This window comes from Sander lucioperca, chromosome 20 (genome assembly GCF_008315115.2).
Source record: "Sander lucioperca isolate FBNREF2018 chromosome 20, SLUC_FBN_1.2, whole genome shotgun sequence".
Lineage (NCBI taxonomy): Eukaryota > Metazoa > Chordata > Actinopteri > Perciformes > Percidae > Sander > Sander lucioperca.
The window spans coordinates 15168597-15189269 of NC_050192.1; the positions used below are offsets into that span (position 1 = coordinate 15168597).

Genomic DNA, 20673 nt, shown 5'->3' on the forward strand with positions numbered 1-20673 from the left:
GCTACAAGTCCTGTGGTCATTTACTGAAGTAAAACTACCAATGCAACAATTCCAAGTATAAGTCCTGTATTCAAAGAAAATGTATTAAAAGTGGTATCAGTAAAATGCACTGCACATCAAGAAAGCTTTGAACTATATTGGTTGATTATTAGTCCAGTTTTGACCCCATACAAATGGTCACACGGTAAATCTGAGGGGTCGTGAGATGATTAATGGGGTAGAAAAGAAGTTCTGCTACACAAATTTGTATTATTACTTTGTACATTTCTCAAATCCTTGTTCTTTTTCAGAAATATTGAATAGTTTTACCTATTTTGGTGCAAAGTTAAGTGGATATGTCAAGGGGAACCCTGTAAACATGTAAAATCTTAAAGGTAACTGAAAAGTAGCACGTAAAAAAAAAAAAAACTGTAGTGAAGTAAAAAGTACAATATTTCCCTCTGAAAAGTGGTAGAGTAGAAGTATAAAGTTAAGAAATACAGCTAGTATCCCTCCTGCTCAAGCTAACTGAGAGACACGTAGGTATCAGCGTGGTATCAGCTCAGCACTGCAGAATGAGGCGGCCATTTTCAGTGTGTCCACAGAGAGGCGCTGTGGCTCCACACAAAACCTCCCTCCGTTTTGCCCATAGACTATACCGTCTATGGTTTTGCCTGGACGTCATTTTTCGGTGTACCTGAGCGTCCACCTGCTCTGCTAAGTTCTGCTCACTCCCCCACCCAGGTAGGCATCAGTATTCAGCAGATAAACCGTTTCCATCACTGTGTTCAAATTGTGAATGCACCGATTAGAGATAATGTCAATTAATGCTAAACCAGTTTAAAGACATGGCTGTTGCGTTGGCGCCTCTCTTTCTTCTCGAGCTCAGCTAAAAGTCACCGGCCATACCCCCCCCCCCCCCCTTTTTCCATTTTCACAGAGAGTGGGCAGACAGTTCTCATCTTAAGTGTTTTATTTGTTTATATGCTACTATAGTCAGATAAAAGTTGGCTAACAGAGATGGTGGGTTTGAAGTGTAAACAGCGCTGTGTGGGCGTGAGTTGAACCCATGCCTACCAATTCGAACTCGTGGAGTTTGGTTCATTAGAAGTGCGTCTTAAAAGGCCAAAAAGCGAGGCACGTCCTCGATGCAAATTTGAATGGAGACTGTTGAAATATGCATTAAATACTTAAGCCAATCCATCTTTTGTTATTTCAAGCTACTGACATTCGGAGAGGTAAAGTAGCGTTATGGGGGATTAAATGAGCTAGTAATGGCCCTGTGATATAGAAAGCCACCTTCGAGCCACATTGAAAGACATCTCCCATCTTTCTAAACGATTGGAGCTAATTCAGTCGCGCGCAAACACACAGCAGCAGAGTCTGACTCCATCCCTCTTTCTCTTCCCCCCCCTTTGTCTGTCTGTCTTCACCAGATACTAATTGTGTGGGGAGGTAAACATAGCAGTCAAGTGGAGAGGACGGCGAGTCAAGCGTGAATATCAATCTCCCCACATCAGTGTCATCAGATGACTTTGACTGAGTTGAGGCGGGCTCATTAGAGCGCTGGAGCAGCGTGCCGCAGGCCGCAATAACATCCAGGTGGAGGCCTCCGAAGTTATGGAAGCCTGCAGAGCTCTCTAACAGGTGAGCATGTGTGTGAATGCGTATGTATACAGATGTATAATCCAACGCCCACCTTGCACTAAAATGTCACCATGGTTCAGGGAGGCAATGAAACACACACACACACACACACACACACACACACACACACACTCGATACACTCCTCTGCATGCATTAATGAGTTTGCAGGCACATGGAACCGCACATGTTCATAGCTGTAAATGTGGGCGCGCATGTTCCATATTAATGCATCTTATTATGGTGAACTTGCGCCACCAGCAGTTCTTTGGTTCCCACGTCAGGAAGTGACAGCAAGTATTGCCTGGGTTTCACAGTGGTGTCATACCTGGCAACTAATTCCTGATACATTTTCCTCCCAAGGTTTTGGCGATTGGTGCTTTTTATTTTTAGATTTTCTTGACATTTTTTTTTTTACTTTTCTCAGCAGATTAATTCAGGGTGGAATGAAAGTCTCTAGGGCTGCTTTTATTCTGCACCTGAGCCATTGTTGATTTTCTGACAAAAAAACCCAAAGCAGAGATGGAAAAATAGTTAAAAGAATGCTGCTCTGGTTTCAGATTCTAATAAAAAGTAGAAGTTGCTGCTTTTTTTTTTGTTATATATCGTTGCAGATAGAATATCTTTGGGTTTGGGACTTGTGGTCAGACAAAACCAGATAATTTAAGACGTCACCTTGGAATTTGGAAAGTTGCAATCTGCATTTGTTGACATTTTATAGACTGATTAGACCTTATATTTCCCCTTAAGTAGCTTTAAGGTTGGAAACATCTTTGGTTGTGTATCAAATTTCCGTTTGTCTAGCTCTTTATTAAAGCTATATATTGTTTAAATCTAATATATTCCAATCCATGAAGTCCATGTTTTTTTGTGTCTCATAATGTTCTACATGTCTTGTGCATTGTTATACACATTGCCAGATTTAGTATCTTTGGAGACCTCCATTTACAGTTGTTAAAAATAAGCTCTGTGAGTTTAAACAAAGATTGAGTTTGTATTGACGGACCTACCCGTGAATCAGTGGGGTTTGGAAGAGTAGTACATGTTTTCATCTTGAATTTTAAACCTACATTGTGTAATTTTTTGAGTTGAGTCTTAGCAAAAACCCCATTGTTCTTTCACAAATATGTGCTCGTTCATGTGTAATTACTTCCACCAACTAATCAAAGTATTCTCGTAAGCGCAGAATCTGACATTTAGAATCATTCAGAATACATACTAGTGAGTCGCTCGAATGACGGCAGCCATGTAGCGCCTCCATCTTTAAAATACATTAGCCAAAGAGGGGCATACCTCCACCTTTCGCCCTTTTACACTCAGTGGCACCCCGCACCGTGACGAATGCCAGGGAAGCGAAAAAGAGAATTAAAACGACAACGCGACAAGACCAAAGTTAATATTGGAGTGGCTAGAACAGCTGTGTGTAAACGATGAAGATACTAAGAGCTAATTTCGGGTTCGGCCACCGTAGCAGTTAAAACGCGATGGGAATGGGAAGGGCTAGAAAGTAATATTCAGTTGGTTGTCATATACAAACAAAAAACAAAAACAAAAAAACGCTAGATGGGAGAAATTCTTACACAGTGTAGCTTTAAGACAACAAAATAGTTCCCTAGAAGCTCAAAAAACTCTTTAAAAAGCTGCATAGAGACTCCTCTTATTTGTGACTGAAAGTTGGGAGGTGTGTGAGGTGACTCGTAAAGGAAACACGCTGTGAACCCTGCCCCGATCCTCCTGCATTAAACATCATGCAAACCATTTCATTTTGGAACACGTACAAAAATATTATCCTCCACTGCTCCCTTCCACCGCCCTCCTTCTCTCTCTCTCTCTCTCTCTCTCTCTCTCGCTCTCTCTCGGGTCCCTGATAGGCCCAATCTCCAGTGGCTATGTTCAAAACACTGGGCCAGAATAGCACGGCCCCTAGGTAGATAAATATTTATGGGGTGCGTTTACTTCTTACCACAGAGGAGAAGTAGAAATAGTGTGTTTCCAAGGTGAGCAAAACAAACAACTTCAAAGGAATTTAAATGCAGTTCATGTAAATGTTCTCCCGCAGTCACATGTTTCTGCAGAGATTATCGCTGGATGGTTAATGAAGGATTCACGCCTGATGCCAGATGACCTGATTATTGTCTGTTTGCTGAAAACGGGAGCGCCAGGGGCATTGGCGAATTAAGTAGATGAAATAATTAAAAAATATATGCACACAAAGATGGACTGTATAGTCACAGTCATGAGGTCCTGCCATTAATATCATGGCTTTTGGGCAGCAAAGCAGTCAAACCAGCGGTTCCATCATCCATTGATCAGAGCGCACTGTGATCAGAAAGAGCAGCGCTAATGGACGACATGAAAGAGCTGCTCAGCACGGATGAAGCCGCACAAAAAACAAAAAAATAAAAAAATCATCAATGGTCCCTTGGGGTGTCATTTGTTTACAGCTAATCCGTAACAAACTACATAGGCTTTCACTCAGTCTGCAGCTTAACACCTGTGATCAAATAGCCGCTGTTAAATGTGTGTATCATATCTCTCTGGATTCTCATTCAGTAGCTCCACTGGTAGACGGCTGCTCGTCACATGTGCCCCCATCAAACGCAGCCAGGCGACCGTCTAATTATCTGCCAACGTCATGATTCAGCTGAGAGAGAGAGAGAGAGAGAGAGAGAGAGAGAGAGAGAGAGAGAGAGAGAGAGAGAGAGAGAGAGAGAGAGAGAGAGAGAGAGAGAGAGAGAGAGAGAGAGAGAGAGAGAGAGAGAGAGAGAGAGAGAGAGAGAGAGAGCTTAGAGTGCTGCCCTTTGATGTGAAAGATAATTACTTGTGTAGTTAAGATAATTGGCAGTAAGTCCAGAATAAAAGTCAAGAGGATAACTGTCGCCTCCACTGTAGCCTGAATGAGCTCAAGCTGCGAGCCAAACAGCGTGTGATTTTCCTTTTTTTGCTAAGAGTTCATTTAGATTTTGTATTTTGGCAAAGGTTTGGTATGAATTTGATATGGTGTACATGAATGTGCTTTTTGGATGCACGTTTTGGTACAGTTAAGAGGGGATTGCCACCCGTTTTACACATCATAGTTTGTTTACAGGTCTTGAGGCGTACTACTGCATCGTGAAAAAAGTCGTATAAAGCCTTTAGTGGCCCAAGAGGGAGCTCTGTGAAGTCTGATACATTGCTTCAAGTGATGTCACTTGACTCGCCGACTGATCTGTCTCGACTGCGGTTGAGTTGGATTGTGGGTAATGTAGGCGTCAGGGAGGAAGAATATATGGAATAAAAAAGACTATCTCTGGTTCTGTTGCATTGGTTATGATCCTTTTTTTTTAAACTGTCCATGTGAATTTGACAATGTTATAGGAGTGTAATGCTAAAACGGTACTCTTCAAGAGCAATCATAATAATAATTAGGGCTGCAACTAACGATTATTTTCATTGTTGATTAATCTGTCGATTATTTACTCGATTAATCGATTAGTTGTTTGAGCTATAAAAATGTCAAAACATGGTGAAAAAGCGTTTCCCAAAGCCTAAGATGACGTCCTCAAATGTCTTGTGTTGTCCAAAACTCAAAGATATTCAGTTTACTGTCACAGAGGAGAGAAGAAACTAGAAGATATTCACATTTAACAAGCTGGAATCAGAGAAATCTTTTTTTTTTTTTTTTTTAAATAAAAAAATGACTCAAACGATTAATCGATTATCAAAATAGTTGGCGATTAATTTAATAGTTGACAACTAATCGGTTCATCGATTCATCGTTGCACCTCTAATAATAATAATAATAATAAAACTTTTTTTATATAGCACATTTCATGCTAACAAAGAAACCAATGAAAGGATCCGTATCAAGATAGTTTGTTATATTACGTTACTATCGGCCGTCAGTATATCGTTCTTTCGACTTTTTAAACTCCCAAATATCAATGGTATTAATGGTCTCAAAAATCTAGTACGGCCAGGCTATATAATAATACTAGTCAGTCATTAACAGCACTGTAGGATTTTAGAAATACTGAAGTCCCAACGCAACCCCACCACCCCCTTTAAAAACGACTGACCACACACCAAAAGGAAAGTTTGTAAAATTGTCTAATTATTTTGATTAAGGCTTAATATTTTGTTATTTTAACTGTTCAATATCTACTTTCTGTAAATGTTATTCCCCTACTTGAAAGTCTAAATGTCACACATCCTCCTCAATGTAAAGCACTTTGAATTGGCCTGTTGCTGAAATGTGCTATCCAAATAAAGCTGCCTTGCCTCCACACCTAACTCCTTAGCGTGCTTCTTTTCCTGTTGGCCTGGAGGTAGTACAACAAATCCATTGAGTGTAAGAAGAATACTTGAGTTGAGATGTAGATATGTAGATCATGTCCTACAGTTGCATATGTGCCTGAGTGGGTTTAAATATGGGGACCCCTCAGGGTGATGTGCGTTTTTGTATATGCCTCCCCAGGTGGGTGTGTGTGTGTGTGTGTGTGTGTGTGTGTGTGTGTGTGTGTGTGTGTGTGTGTGTGTGTGTTAAGTAGCTTCATCCCAGCTCTCGTGGAAAAAGAGACTCCCCCCGCTGTTCTCATCACCATTCTGCCGCATTCCAAGGACACTGGTGTGATTGACGGGGCTTAATGTGTATCTTGCCAGAATTGGATTTGATCCTGTGGGCTCTGCCACGGGGCCCCTATGTTAGATTTACGCCCCCCGCCCCCTCTTTCTACTCCTATTCTCCCCTCCCTTTTCTCTGTCGAACAAACAGAAACAGAATTGCCTCTTCTGGAGCAGCTCCTGCCTGCCCGCTTGCTGCATTGTGGCGAGATCATGCGCGGATCTGTGTCACTGGGTGATTGTGCTGCTTGTGTTTTACGAGGGATGGCAGGGACGTAGGAGAGGATTTGTGCATGGGTAAGACAGACGGAAAAAGAGCAGGTGTGACAGTGGGAGCTTGTTTGCGTGCGTATGTATTTTATGTACAGGTGTGTGTTGGGGCATATGTGTTCACATTCGCCTGCCTGTTTATGCCTGAGGATAAGAGGGGGGGGGGGGATAGGGGTTTGCATTGTAGATGCACCTGCTGCCACAGAGCTGTAATTTCCCTTGCAGAATTTAGCTGAATAATCGCACTTCCCCTGCTGGCACCTCACGCTTCAAAGCACTGATGAGATGAAACAAAACAATGATTTGTGGCGGGCTTGTCAGAAACGCCGCACCCCACTCTTTTTGGGGCTGAGGTGGCGTGGCACTCCTGGTTGCATAGGCGAAACTTTTCCCACCCCGCATACATCAAGCCCTAATTACGTCTGTAAATGACAGCATGGTGCCTAATATAAAACTGGGCTTGAGTCTGAGGCATCTGAACAGTCTCCACAGTGACATTAGCTGTCAGTGTCCACATAAAGAGACTGCATTTTATACCATGCTTCCATCAATCCCAAGGACGGCCAGAACGAACATACCGAGAGCTTGTTGTTAATGCCATATCATTCAGATCTTTGAAAACTGTAGCATCAGTTCAACAAGCTCCATGTTGTGAAGCTGTGGGCATACGAGCAGGGCCCCATTCTCCCCGGCTTTTAGATAGCTGAATCTTGTCTCCCACAGATCTGTGGCAGTAACATCCTTATCGCCGGCAAAAAGCCTGCCATCCGGGTTTATCCATTTGGCTGAAGACTGACATTACTGCAATAGCGTTCCCTCCTTATCTCTGTCTGATTCCGAGGCTGAGGAAGGGAACGCAGACCAAGACAGATCCCCATTTCAGCTGAGAAGGAAACAATGAGTTTCTATCTTGGTTCCATGTGGAAGCACCGCTGAAGTGGCACCCTTTATCCATTCATACATGTGTGAATATGCACAAACAAACACAGTGTCATGTGCTGGGTTTAATCTGTGTGTGTGCCCCATAGGCTCCTTGTTATCATCTTGAATAGGCTATAACAAATGCTTCATGAATAATTGACATTGCTTGACCGTGTATTATCCCCTCCAGGAGTCCTCTGCAATCTTGCATAATTTAACCAATCTGGAATATCTGTGACACAGGAAAAGATATTTGTAGTTCTTTTCAAATACCTGCAGTTGTTTCCACAAAAACTGTAAGAATGCTCGCCAATGTTACCAGTCACCACAGTAGCGTTCTGCACATGCCTAAATCCGAGACTTCCAACCTTCATGTAATGCACTAATGACTCTAGCTTGGCTTCAATTGGCCGTGCTCTCTCTCTTTCCCTCTCCCCACTCGGTGGGTGTTAAGCTGCAGACACACTGACCAGACGGCCACCCCTCGGTAGAAAAGCCAGTTGGACTGATCAGTTTCCCCGAGTTGGTCTGAAAAGTGCCTCAGAACAAACTCACCAAAGAGACGAGACGTAATACGTCTCCATTACAGCAGGCGGCGCTAATCTGTATTGTTGCCCAAAAATGAAAACTGGCAGCTGATTGGACAAACGCGTCACATGGGTCTGGTTTCTCCGGAAATTCAAAGCCAGACTGTCATGGCAGCTCGTTCAGAATACGATCTTGTATTGTACTAAAATAGTTCACCGAAACGTGTTTCTGAAAACATTTTAAGAGAGAAATAGGCCATGCAGTTGCTGAATCTGTCTTCATTTCAGATCGACAAAGGTCAGTTTAAAAGATTTTCGTCAGATTTTGAGAGACTCTAGTCACGCTCATTCCGCTCCCCGTGTCCGGGTTAGCACTCTACCAATCAGATTGGTCATTTGAGCCCGACTGCCGGCAGTGCCCGCCCCACCGATTATACATGTCAAAATGAAGGACGACGGACGACGGCACGGAACACACCGAACAGACTCGAGTCACTGACCTCGCCAGACTGTCCGACGGCCGATTATCGTCCTCGTGTGTCTCGGGCTTTACATGTTGACTTGCAAGACATGACATGCATGGATGCAGTCAATTGGTACAGTCAGAGAGAAAGACTAGAGCTGTAACAATTCCAAATTTTGCTGTACAATTAATTGTCTCAAAAATAATTGCGATCAACAATATAATTGTCTCCTTCAGTCAAATTAAAAAAATATGTATAACTTTTTCAAACGAATAAAGTTTTGAATGAATCCCAGGATACATCTTTTGGTTCTATCACTCTGGACCCAGTGACCCAGATAATGTAGTAACAGGAATACACAGTCTAGGAAGTAAACCACGCCTCTTTATTGTCAGAAAACATTATATCTTTTGCTTACATTAACATGAAATTGTCAACAGTCACACCCCTTAGGACCTTCGCTAATGCTGGCAAATAACTACACAACAAAGAAACGGCGATTATGTCAAAAAATTGCGATTAGACAATTATGTAATCATTGTTACAGGCCTAAGAAAGACAGACATTTCTTCAAAAATGACGTGAAAATGACCAAACTCGACCCTAGCCTAAAGCTTTACACTAAGAAAAAGGCCTGATCCCGACCCGAGACCTAATTCTATGTCGTGACCCGTAGGATTCGGGTCAGGTATTCTCTACAAACCTTTCTTCAACTACAGAGAAAAGGACTTTGTTTCCCCAGAACTTGTCTCCTCAGGCAGTGCTTGCCCCCAGGCTACGTATAGCTCAACAAAGCATCTGCCGTTTCTAATGTAATAAACCGACCCTGCGCTGAAACAGTCAGTAATTGTAATTTATTTATTTGAACAGGGACAGTGCACGGAAAACATTAATAGATGTCTTGTGCCAGGTTGTAGCAAATTGCTAGTTTCCGCCCGTAGTCCCTGGGCAGGTAGATGGCGCAATAAAATACAAAGTATTTACAGTCTACAATACAGATACATGAAGTCATAAAAATCTACAGACATTATTGTCCCTCTATCCCACCCCATCTAGAGCTAAAACCAAACCCCACCGTCCCCCCATAAACACACAGTAATTTAGCACATCAGTTCACTGGTGGGAGCAAGTCTGCTTTGTTAATCATTTTTATTTGATTGACAGAAATGTAATTGGCAACAATTGTGATAACTGATTCCACATTTTAAGTTAAAGTCTCACAAATTCACTGGTATGAGCTTCACCTATGTGAGTATTGGCTGGTTTGCTTTGTCTTCTGTGACAGTAAATTGAATAATTTTACATTTTGGACTGCCACCTTGGAATCAAGGTTGTGATTGTGATGCCCATTTTTTTCAGTATGTTCTACCATTTTATAGACCAAGCGATTAATCAACTGATTGGGAAAAAAAATTGACAGAAAAATTAGAATTCAAATTAGTTGCAGCCCTAAAACTGCTTTACACTGTATGTATGTAATTGTATTTATAGAAAGGTATACAGTGAGGCTCTTATTTTGGGAAGGGGATGAGTCCATATAACTTTGCCCTGTGGTAGCTGCTCCAGGTGCAGATGCAGGGGAGTGCAGGTTGGAGATTGTAAAACAATAAAGGATGGTCTGTCTAACAGGTCGGAAGAGAAATGGGGATGCTTTTTATTTTTGTTATGTTTCTTCTTTTACTACTGGGTCTGGCGCCGTTCTCTTGTCAAATAACTTCACTAAGTTATCTTGCTAGATGGCGACAGTAAAGTCACTGCTGCTTCTTTCCCCCAAAGATCCCCGGATTAAGTAAAAGTGATATTTCTCTCTCCCTCCAGCCCTCTTCAGCTCTTTTATTCGGCCTCCTTCCTCCAACCAATCCCTTTGCAGGGTGTAGTCCCTGTTTTTCCTGTAGGGGCCTGTTAATGCCACCAGATATTTCCCTGTTGCACCTGACTACTTAAGTGTTTGTGTGGGACTGCTCTCCCACCTGCCCGCACTCATGCTGTTAAATGATTAATGCTGAATATAAACCAACTTTCTGGCTTAGTCTCTTCCCTCCGCTTCCTCCCTGTCTCTCTCCCTCCCTCCCTCCCTCGGTCTCACCACCTCCTCCGAGGCTATTGATTGTAGAACAAAGGGGAGGGACTCGGGCTGACCCCCACATTACAAGTGTATGGAGTATAATTACCTGCAGTGCTCTCTCCCTGCTCGCTCCTCTCATGCCTTCACCGACTCCCTCTCTGTTAAACAAAAACACTGCCGAGCCGATAAGGCAAAACGCTCAGCTAAATTAAACATGTCAGTTTTTTAATGTAGTTTATTTACTTTGGTGTGTTTACCTATAACTGTCAGCTATGATTTCATCTGCACTACTGTGTGTGTGTGTGTGTGTGTGTGTGTGTGTGTGTGTGTGTGCGTGTGCGTGTGCGCGTGCGCGCTGGAGGCTTAAACCTGCTTTGTATAATAATGCATTAGAAGCTCAATGTGAGGCTCTTGTCACTTAAGCCCACAGGAAACACAAAGTATTTTCCAGCTGGGGAATCTGCATTTGGGCACAAGATAACAACATCCATCATTACATCCTTTTAAAAAGCAGTGCAAGGCCATCTTGAAAGTTGGCTAATGAAAAGTCTTTAGTGGAAATATTGATTCCTTAAGAGGGAAAACAGGTAGTGGTTTTGCTTGCTATAGCTCATTAAGTAGAAATACTTGCATACAATTAAGTCATGTTGATTAAACTAAAGCAAGTACTTTGCACAAAAAGGAATGAAAGCGCTCTTTGCTTCGAGGTCTGTTTGCTTTTGGATTTCTGGTGTTTTGTTTGCTTGTATGACTTTGATTGCTGGGTTTAAGGTGGCACGGGGGTGGGAGGGGGGGACTGAAATCTATGTTAATAGAGCAACTCAGCAATGAGTTAATATGTAAGTCGTGATCACAGCCTGCAATTTCCATTTGATTGTCAAATTCCCACCAACCTGAGAAACTGTAAAACATAGCCACCACATGTTGTCATTGAGAGCGCTTGAAAACTAGTCGGCAAGCGAGCAGAGAAGTCAAAACAGTCAACTAAATATGGATAAATGGTTGAATTGTGATTTCTCTGGTGGTGATGTAAAATGCAGCCCCTTTTTTAAATTTAATGTATTTCCTGGTTTCTGTACTTTTAATGTATAGGTTTGCTGTTTTCCTTCTCCCTTTTTTGTAATTTTTGTTGTACGCAAACTATATGCCTTTATTCTGAATAGGCCTGCACGATTCGGGGAAAAATATGAATCACGATTTTTTTTAGCTTAGAATTGATATCACGATTCTCTGCCACAATTTTTTTTCTCACGAAGTGTAATGTTTATTGCACACATGAGCCATGAATATATATATATATATTAGGGCTGAACGATTAATTGCATTTTCGATAATATCGCGATATGTTAAAACGCGATTTCCTAATCGCAAAGGCTGCGATTTGGTCACATGACTTGCGAGAGCAATCAGTCTGCACTCCGCAGAGAAAGCATCAACTAGCATGCTAACGCTACACTGTACCTTGAGCTGATTTCTGTCATTCAAACAACTCTGAGTTGTAGTTTAAAACTTTTACAGCCATTTTAATAAAATGAAGGGTTTTATTCGGGCTTGAGTCTATACATGCAGTTAATGGATACAGACACACAGAATATGTGTGTATATATATATATATATATATATATATATATAATATATATGGTGCGAATATATATATCGCGAACAGGAGTGAGTCGAGATCGATTTATCGTGCAGGCCTAATTCTGAATTAAAGGTCCCATATTGTAAAAGTTAACTTTTTTAAATTATAAAGCTGGTGGATGGGCTTTATAAATACTGTGAAAGTATCGAAACGCTCAAGAGAGAAATGCACATAGGCCGTATTCAGAAACGGTGCGTTTAAACGAGCTGTCAGGACTTCTGTACGGTTGTGATGTCACAACTATACTATATGTAGGTTGAAAGTGCCGCTACAGTGCTGTTAGTCTTTTTTAAGACTATAGTGACGCTGCAGAGACTCCGAGAATGCAGATGTGAAAGACCCGGAAGTGCTGACCAATCAGAGCAGACCTGGCTTTTTTGGGAGGGGGGATTAAAGAAACAGGCGCTAAAACAGAGCGTTTCAGACAGAGGGTGAATACAGGTATATTCAGACAGACAGTATGAGAAAAAGAATGTGTTTTTTGAACATTAAAGCATGTAATCATGTTCTGGTAGAAACCCAAAATAGAAGTATGAACCTGAAAATGAGCATAATATGGGACCTTTAAGACAAGTGAAAGATGTCAGGCCCAAATTCAGTCTAGTTTATCAAACAAATACATTCAGTCAAGATAAAAAAAGAAGATGGAGTCAAACCTTAGTTCTATGGGGGTGACTAGATGTCTGTTGTTCACACCCCACCCATAAAGCATTTCAGTGGGGCATTGTATTGTTTGTAAAATATGCTCTCTTTGACAGAAAGTGTCCTCTGGTGGCTAAAGTTTCTTCAGTTCTGATGTGGTTATATGCTGCTCTTGAAGGGAGCAGAGGAGTTGTTGAAAGCCAACTCAGAAGGCGAGACTTCAGTCCTTTCAGACTAAAATCAATAACACAGAGTCTGCTATTTCCAACATATGGTATTCACTTTGCAGTTTCTTGATTTCTAACATAATTGTTGCAAACAGTTGGCAGTCTGCATTGATATCCAATACAGCAAACACGTCTGTGTGTCGTACACTCTTGAAAATCCACCGGACGTCACATTGTGAAACAGGGAAAAACCTGTGAAACGGATCTCAGCCAGACAGTTTTATTATCCAGTTTGTAATTTTGTAACTGCCTCTTGTAAAAAAACCCCCAATAACAATCCATTTGGCTGGCTCTCTCAAGCAATGGTATAACCAGAAATGTTTTCTCCCTCCCTTATCAGTGCTTCTCACAAACAACAGCATGGGATTTAGCACTGTATTTAGCACAATACAACACCACACGGCTGATTAACTATATTTAGAAATACTGTGAGGGCTATGTGATATTAAGACCACATTCCTGTTATTGAGCGCCATCCTCCAATTTCAACAAATTATGTCCCAGTTGTCTCTGAGCCCAAAAAACTTTGTTTTTCACTCCTCTGATTCATACTTTTGCATAAATAGGCGAGAGCCAAAGCCGTCACGAAGATCTTATTAGTCTGTTTATTTCATGGAGAGATCAAGCAGCCTTAATATTTTCTACTCGCTGTTAATACCATATTGGTTTTTGTTTTGCATTCCTTAAGAAGCCAGAGGTTTTAGGCTCTTTTTAAATGCTTATCCTAATGCCTTTTCCTGGCTTATTATTTAATGCAACACAAACATAGGTGCACGTGTTTGTGTTGTAGAATCAAGTAATTACCAGTGATTTTAATCTTGTGGTATTTGCATTTAGATTTAGTCCTGGCCCAGTTGCCCCACATACTGTGGACTTGCTGTGGCTCACAAGTGGGCCAGTCCAGTCTGGGCTGGGCCGGGCCAGGGCAAACAGCCTGTGTGTGCGCAGCCCATGGGTCCATCCATCTGCAGTCTGACAGGCTCTGGCTCGCTCCCAGCCCTTTAGCGCAGCCATTACAGCACCAGCCACCAAAGCGGTGCCACATGTATGCCTCCTCAAGATACCAGGGGGAACATACTGGTGTGTGTGTGTGTGTGTGTGTGTGTGTGTGTGTGTGTGTGTGTGTGTGTGTGTGTCGAGGGCACAAGCCCAAGTGTAATAGGTTGATAAATCACCCACTAGCTGCAAATTAATGAACAGCATATGGAAGCGAGTGCAAATACGCCGCCAAACTGAAACAATTGCACCGAATTACTTTATCTTGCAAAACAAAAAAATCAATTAAAGGCTGATATATATCTCATGTTGCTACATCACTCATGTTGCTAAGGAAAACAGAAAGCAGGGAGAGTGCAAAGCCTGTGGTTTCCAAGTTTTCATTTGCATGAGAAGGAGAGAGGAAAGTAAAAGGTCTGCTGAAGGTCAGTTCAAATGGGGAAAGGAGACATTTCTTCCTGACTTGTTTGGCTGAAAAACAAGTTAAATCAACAAGCTGGAGTTGATAGAAATTGGATGAAACCTGCCGGGCTGCCTCTTAAGAGTATGAATTCCATATTTATTTACGTTTGAAGGTCCTGGACCACTTTGGACTGGGCCACTTTGGACAGACCCATGTTTAAGAACATATAAAGAAAAGAAAAGCATGCATCGGTTTAATGGCATTTCACAATTGTCAGCAGAGGAGACCTTCAGCGTGACAGCAGTGCACCGTGGTGAGATAGGAAGAGACAGGCGAAGGGAGGAGAGATGGGAAAGAATAAAGTGAATAGAGTTAGTTAGGTGGTCAAGGCGCCACCTGTGATCCGCAGTAAAACTAAACCCTCTCACTCCCAATCCTCTCCTCTTCCCCTCATCCCTTTGTTTTTTAAGGTCCTCGGAGGATATTGCCGCCGTATTCTTTCAGTGGTAAAATGTCCCCAGGCACAAAGCTATTTCAGATGCTTTACCGGTGGGCCCAAAGTGATAGAAAAGGCGTAATTTGTTTTGACTTTGCCTCTCACACAAACCAATCTCCCAGTGTTATTTAACTCCCTCGCTCTTCTCTCGCTCTCAGCAGCATGTGACGGCAAACAACAATTCTCAGGTTGCCATGGATCTCCGCTATTTATAGGTTGTTTGTTTGTGTGTGTTTGTGGCCCGTGCACCTGCGTGTGTGTGTTTAATTGTCGGAGCTTGTGTACGTGTTAGCATATGAGCCCCCCCGCCCCTCCCCCTCTTGTTTGTTACCATCATGCATTTGAAATACTGTCATAGCCTAACTATCGCATTGCAGATTTAGTTGCGCCCCATTGTTGCTAGACCAAAAAAAAAAAAAAAAAAAAAGCTTTGTAACTTCAAATTAGACTTAAAAAATGTATGCATGCTGTAATCCCAGTGTGCTCATTATCTGGGCTGGTATGATGCGAGGATACAGAGAAGAAGCAGGAGAGCCTAAGAATAGCGACAAGACGCCTAAAACAACACCTGACGGTCCCGAAATAGAGAGCTTCATTATGCCAGAGCAGGGAAGGATCCAGCCCTCGCCTGTTGATAATCAATTCCCTCTGGTGACTTCTGAACTGCACTCTTCAGCCATGATGCTGGAAAAGAGAGGCTACAGCTAAAAGAAGCTCTCTCAACTTCCGCAAGCGAGCTTCTGCTTTCACTGTTTGCTTTGCGCACACACACGTCAGATTGATTACACGTTTTTACTTAGTTTTCCTCTCTTTTAACTGTACTCGACTGCCTGTGCGCCTATTCGACTCGGATGCTTTATTGTCAGGAAGTAATCCAGTATCCTCACGCAAACAAATAGCGAGAGAGAAAGGAAAGACGTCTGATTTGATGCCGCCTCCCACACAGAACTGTCTCCTTGTCACACTCAACCTCATTTCTAGCCACCACAAAGAGCTTTCATCACTTTCCCCTGCGTCACGTACAACAATGGATTTCCAACCTGTTTTAGTCTGACGTACCACACAGCCCTAGCCTAGAAATCTAGACGCACCCTAGCGGCAGCAAATGTAATTTGCAGCCAGGGGGGTCTAGGCACTCTCCGTTGGCTTGCAAGCTGGAAAAACCAAACTCTGGTCAGGCCAATCCCATCGTGTATAGAGTTGGTAGGCGGGCTTATGGCTGCTGCTGCTGGGAACAGCGGTCTTCTGGAAGACTTGGAGTTAAGCTTTTCTTTGAGAAAAGAACAAAGAACGGCACAGAAATCATTCTTAACAAAGGAAGATGTGTTCGGAGTTTTGCCGACCAGATGGGGCAAAAGTTGAATCTATCAACTAGCTTCGCTACCTTCTTCGTTGCTCTTCCTGGTTGTAGCGTTATCCTATTGCGTGCAGAGGGAATTTGAAAGGCAACCGTTTATCCCGCCCCTCGGATTGAGCCCTGCCAATGGTGAGTTCCCAGACCCAACATCTTGATGTGGGTCTGGCTTGTCAGGCTAACACAGCCATAGGTGAGCTCAACAACCCCTTCATCACTGCTACCCGTAATGTTCCAGATATGTTTTTATGAATGGGCTTTAAGATGGATGTCCTTTAACAGTTCATTATGTAAAGTTCATAGTTCAAATACTAAATATATTTTTTTGACAATTGAATTGTCAATGTTTAGGTTGCTTTGGTCAAAGTTGCGCTTGTACTTCTACCAGTTATGGTACATGTCCATAGGGTTCCATATAGGCGTTTTTTTTCACGGAAGGGATCGCCCCCCCCCCCCTTCCCAGCATTGCACGCTAGTGGGCTAGCCACCAGCAGTTATCCGTTTTCTTTTCACTGACCATTGACAAGTAAAGAAAACAGGCTACACCCTCCTACAACTGAGATGGCGGCACCTGATTGGACGAACGCTTCACGTGGGACTGTCTGCCCCCCCCCCGGATTTTAAAATAGAGCGTAATGGCGGCTTGTTTGAAAAGACGTTCTCTTATTTTACAAGGCCATGCCGTTGCTGAATCTGTCTTCATTTCAGATCGACTACGGTCAGTTTAAAAGATTTCTGTGAGCTTTTGAGAGGCGGTGAGCCGAGCTGCCCACTCTTCATTTGCATAAAGTTGCCTGGATTCAACTTCTCCATAGCCCCCGCGACGCTACCAGAATGCATTGCATTAGAGTGGCAGAAGCTGGACATTTCAACCATTTAGCCATTAGCTTTCGCTAACTAATTCAACTATTTTTCCATTGCTTTTAGCTATTTTAACCATTTACAAACTCCACATTCTTCCCCCTGGCAACTATAGAGGTACCCCCTGGCTGGTAATCACTAATGTAAAACGCACACTAATGTAACACTAACACACACACACACACACACACACACACACACACACACACACACACACACACAATTTCAGATTGTGACAGTTGGTGCTGCTGCTGCTGCTATCCCATCTCAACATGCATTCTGGGAAATGAGGTGCTGCAGAGAAAAAGGGGCGGTTGTGCTGTACATGGAACCCATCATATATCCAGGGCTCTAATTACCTCCACGCTCCTCCCTCGTGTCTTGGCTGGATTCTCAGGAGTCAGAAGTGGAGGATCAGCACTTTCCATCCCTCCTAACTACAGTACTCTATGTTCTTTTTCTCCTTTGTCACAGCAGGGCTTGTGTTATTAACCTTCTGTCTGCTCATGCAAATAGGACACTATAGCCCTTTCCTCTCTAGCTGGAAGCTCGTTTTAGACAGTCGAGCTTCCCTTTTTTTGAAAATCTCCATGTCGTGCTTCCTCTTATAGAAATCCTGCAGCATTCGGCTGGGATCCGGGGCAGGAGAAAAGACAAAAAGGAGAGGAGCGGGAGAAAAGAGATAGATTGACTGGACAGTGCGGGTCAATTATTGTCATATTTCACTTGAGAATAAGGGGGGGTGGGGTAGAAATGAAGGGAGAAATGTGTAGAGCGAGGTAGTGAGAGAGAGCAGACGTAGAAACGGAGCAATAAAATGGACTGCACGATGAAGTACAAGTTTAAGTGTTGCGTCCGTGTGTGTGCATGTTTGACTGGGACACAAAGGGGTCAGGGGTGTGCTTACTTTTTGATGGCTACAGACCTTCGCCATGACAGCTAGTTCCCCATCCACTCTCTCAGCTTCACCGTGACAGCCGCTAAGCACCTCTTAAGGTGGTTGTTTCACCTCTCATCGGCACAGCGCGTCGATTGGGCAGCGGCGGGCCGACGCGAAAGCCTGGCAGGGACGGTAATAATCATCAGATGCGAATCAAGCATGAACTGACATCTTTACACAGAGTGCTCCCGTCTGCCTCTTGGCTAAAGGACCCGCGAACATCCTCATTAGCCTGTGTCCCCCCCCCCCCCTCCCCCCCAGCATCGCCACCAGCTCAAACCCCACCCCTGCAATGACCAATGATGAGGGCTCGTGGTGTTGCACATAAAAGTCGTATTCATGCTCTGCTCTATAAGGGCACATAAAAATGACAGCTGCCCTTTAAAGTGTTACTGTGTAGCTTGTAACGGCGGACACAATGAGAGACACAGTTGTTAAAGGGCTCTAATTTGGCAGTTATGGGAATGGAAATGCTGCATAAGTAGTGTGTAAATGTGGCTGCTGATCCTCTGACCAAATGCCATTGCCATTTTATCTACCTCTCTGTCTTGAATCAGCCATTGTTTTGTATTAATTTCCATCCCATACAAAAAAACAAAACGATTAGCTATTAAATCTTAAATCTTGTGTCACCCTGCCTTCAAATCTGCAATATTTTTTTGTTTAAGTCAGTGTTGTTATGAGGTAATAGAGTGCAGACTTTTCAAATGAACATGCACTTATTCCGCGGTACCACATAACGGTAATGTAACAGTGACAGAGAAAGAAATGCACATCCCGAAGTTATAGAAATAATGCATCCAAAACTTGAGCATGAAGGATTGGAACGATTTGTCAATTAATTAGTAATATACGATATTATCACGATACTTGCGTCACGTTACAATATACAATATTGCGATTTTAAACATAATGCGATTCTCTGCAATATGTTGCAATTTATTACCGTCATCTTTATTTTGCCAACTTCCTCGTGCACGCTGGCAGTCCCTGGTGACTATCCCTTCTGACCTCACCAGAAATAAAAACTCAACTGCACTATCTAGTGGACTGAAAAAGCAATTTATTTTATATTCTGGTACCAAAAAGTTAAATTCTCATGTGCAATTTATATGACAAAAGATCGGACCTGCAATTAATATAGCAGTCAGTTGACAGGAAATGCATCTCCAAGTATTTTGGTAATCGATTCATCTTTTACCTAGTTTTCCAAGCAAATATAACAATCATTCCCTTGGTCCAGCTTCTTAGTTGTGAGGAGTTTCTGCTTTCCTTAGTTTTATGGCATAGTAAACTGACTAGCTGTTGGTTTTGGACTGTTGGTCAGACAAAACAAACAATTTGAAGAAGTCACCTTGGGCCATACCACACCGGGAGAGTCTCAGAAGCGGAGCGGCTTGCCTGCCCGGCTCGCAGATTTTATTGTCTCTACTCTGTACTTTACAGAACAATCATGTTTATTAAGCTAGTATCTACCTTCCACTCCAAGTACTCCTACAGTTAAACCCCATGCCTTCTCTTTTCTGGCGTTGTCTGTGATGTCTATTATGTTTTTCCACCTCCAAGATGAATCTCTCGTCGTCCGTGGTGTTGTAAAGGAGACGCATACGATATTGGGGGGGTAAAGCTGGGCGATACGGAGAAAATCAAATATCCCGATCATTTTGACCAAATACCTCGATATCGATATTGCGGCAATATTGTAGTGTTGACAATTTGGTGCTTTCACAAAATATGCACACAATGAGATTTTTGATAAATAATCATCAGTAATGTGGATATCATAACTATGTGGGTAAAGGCAAATAATAGAACAGTCTGGTGTGTTCAGAAAATTACATCACTCTACTGTAATGCAGCCTTTAAAACCAGGAAAAGACAACACTTGTGTCATATCAGGATATTACGATATCCAAAATTGAAGATGATATCTAGCCCTTATACAGTCACTCCAGAAAAACGCGATTATGCAATCGCAGAATTCAATGTATAATATAAAGTCCGCATATTTATGCGGGGGCCGCATTTTTTCAAATACGCCGCACTTTCGCCGCATAAATTGCCGATTCCCACGCAAAATATGCGGGGCTTGCATGATTTCATAAACCCCGCATTTTCATTGCAAAAAAGTCACATATATCTTAGCAGAAAGTTGAAAAATGTTGAGTTTACTTTACACAAGGGCAGCCATTTTCCCCTGTTGCCATGGGAACGTTATGAAGTGACGTAATTATGCGACGTGAACATCATCGAAAAGCTGCAAACCCCACGATGAAGCCATCATGAAACCGCCGTTTTTGCAAGTTCCCGCAATTTCATCGCATAAAATTGCATAAATATCCCGCATATTCCATCGCATTTTTTAAGAAAACGTGCCGCATAATCAAGGATTTTTGGCCGCAAATCACAAAAAAAACTGCATTTTTCTGGAAGGACTGCTTATATATCGATATAATTTCGATATATTGCCGAGCCCTATTGAGGGGGGTGTTTTGGTAAATTGACTGGATACTCTCGCTGTTTCACTTCCTGCCCAACTGTCTGAACGTCCCGCGGCTCACGTGATAATCTTTAGCGGAGCGGAGAGCCGCTTCACGCACGCTTCTGGGACGCCCCGCGGCGCGGCTGGCGGGTTATCA

General features: G+C 42.7%; 1 long non-coding RNA gene across 1 annotated transcript in view; it reads left to right on the forward strand.

Moving 5' to 3' along the window:
• Positions 1-537: 537 nt before the first annotated feature.
• Positions 538-20673, forward strand: part of LOC116039809 — a 196067-nt gene continuing 175931 nt past the window's right edge. The window contains exons 1-2 of the long non-coding RNA XR_004896095.1: positions 538-723; positions 1416-1626. This is a non-coding gene — a long non-coding RNA (uncharacterized LOC116039809). The remainder of the gene's footprint in view (positions 724-1415; positions 1627-20673) is intronic.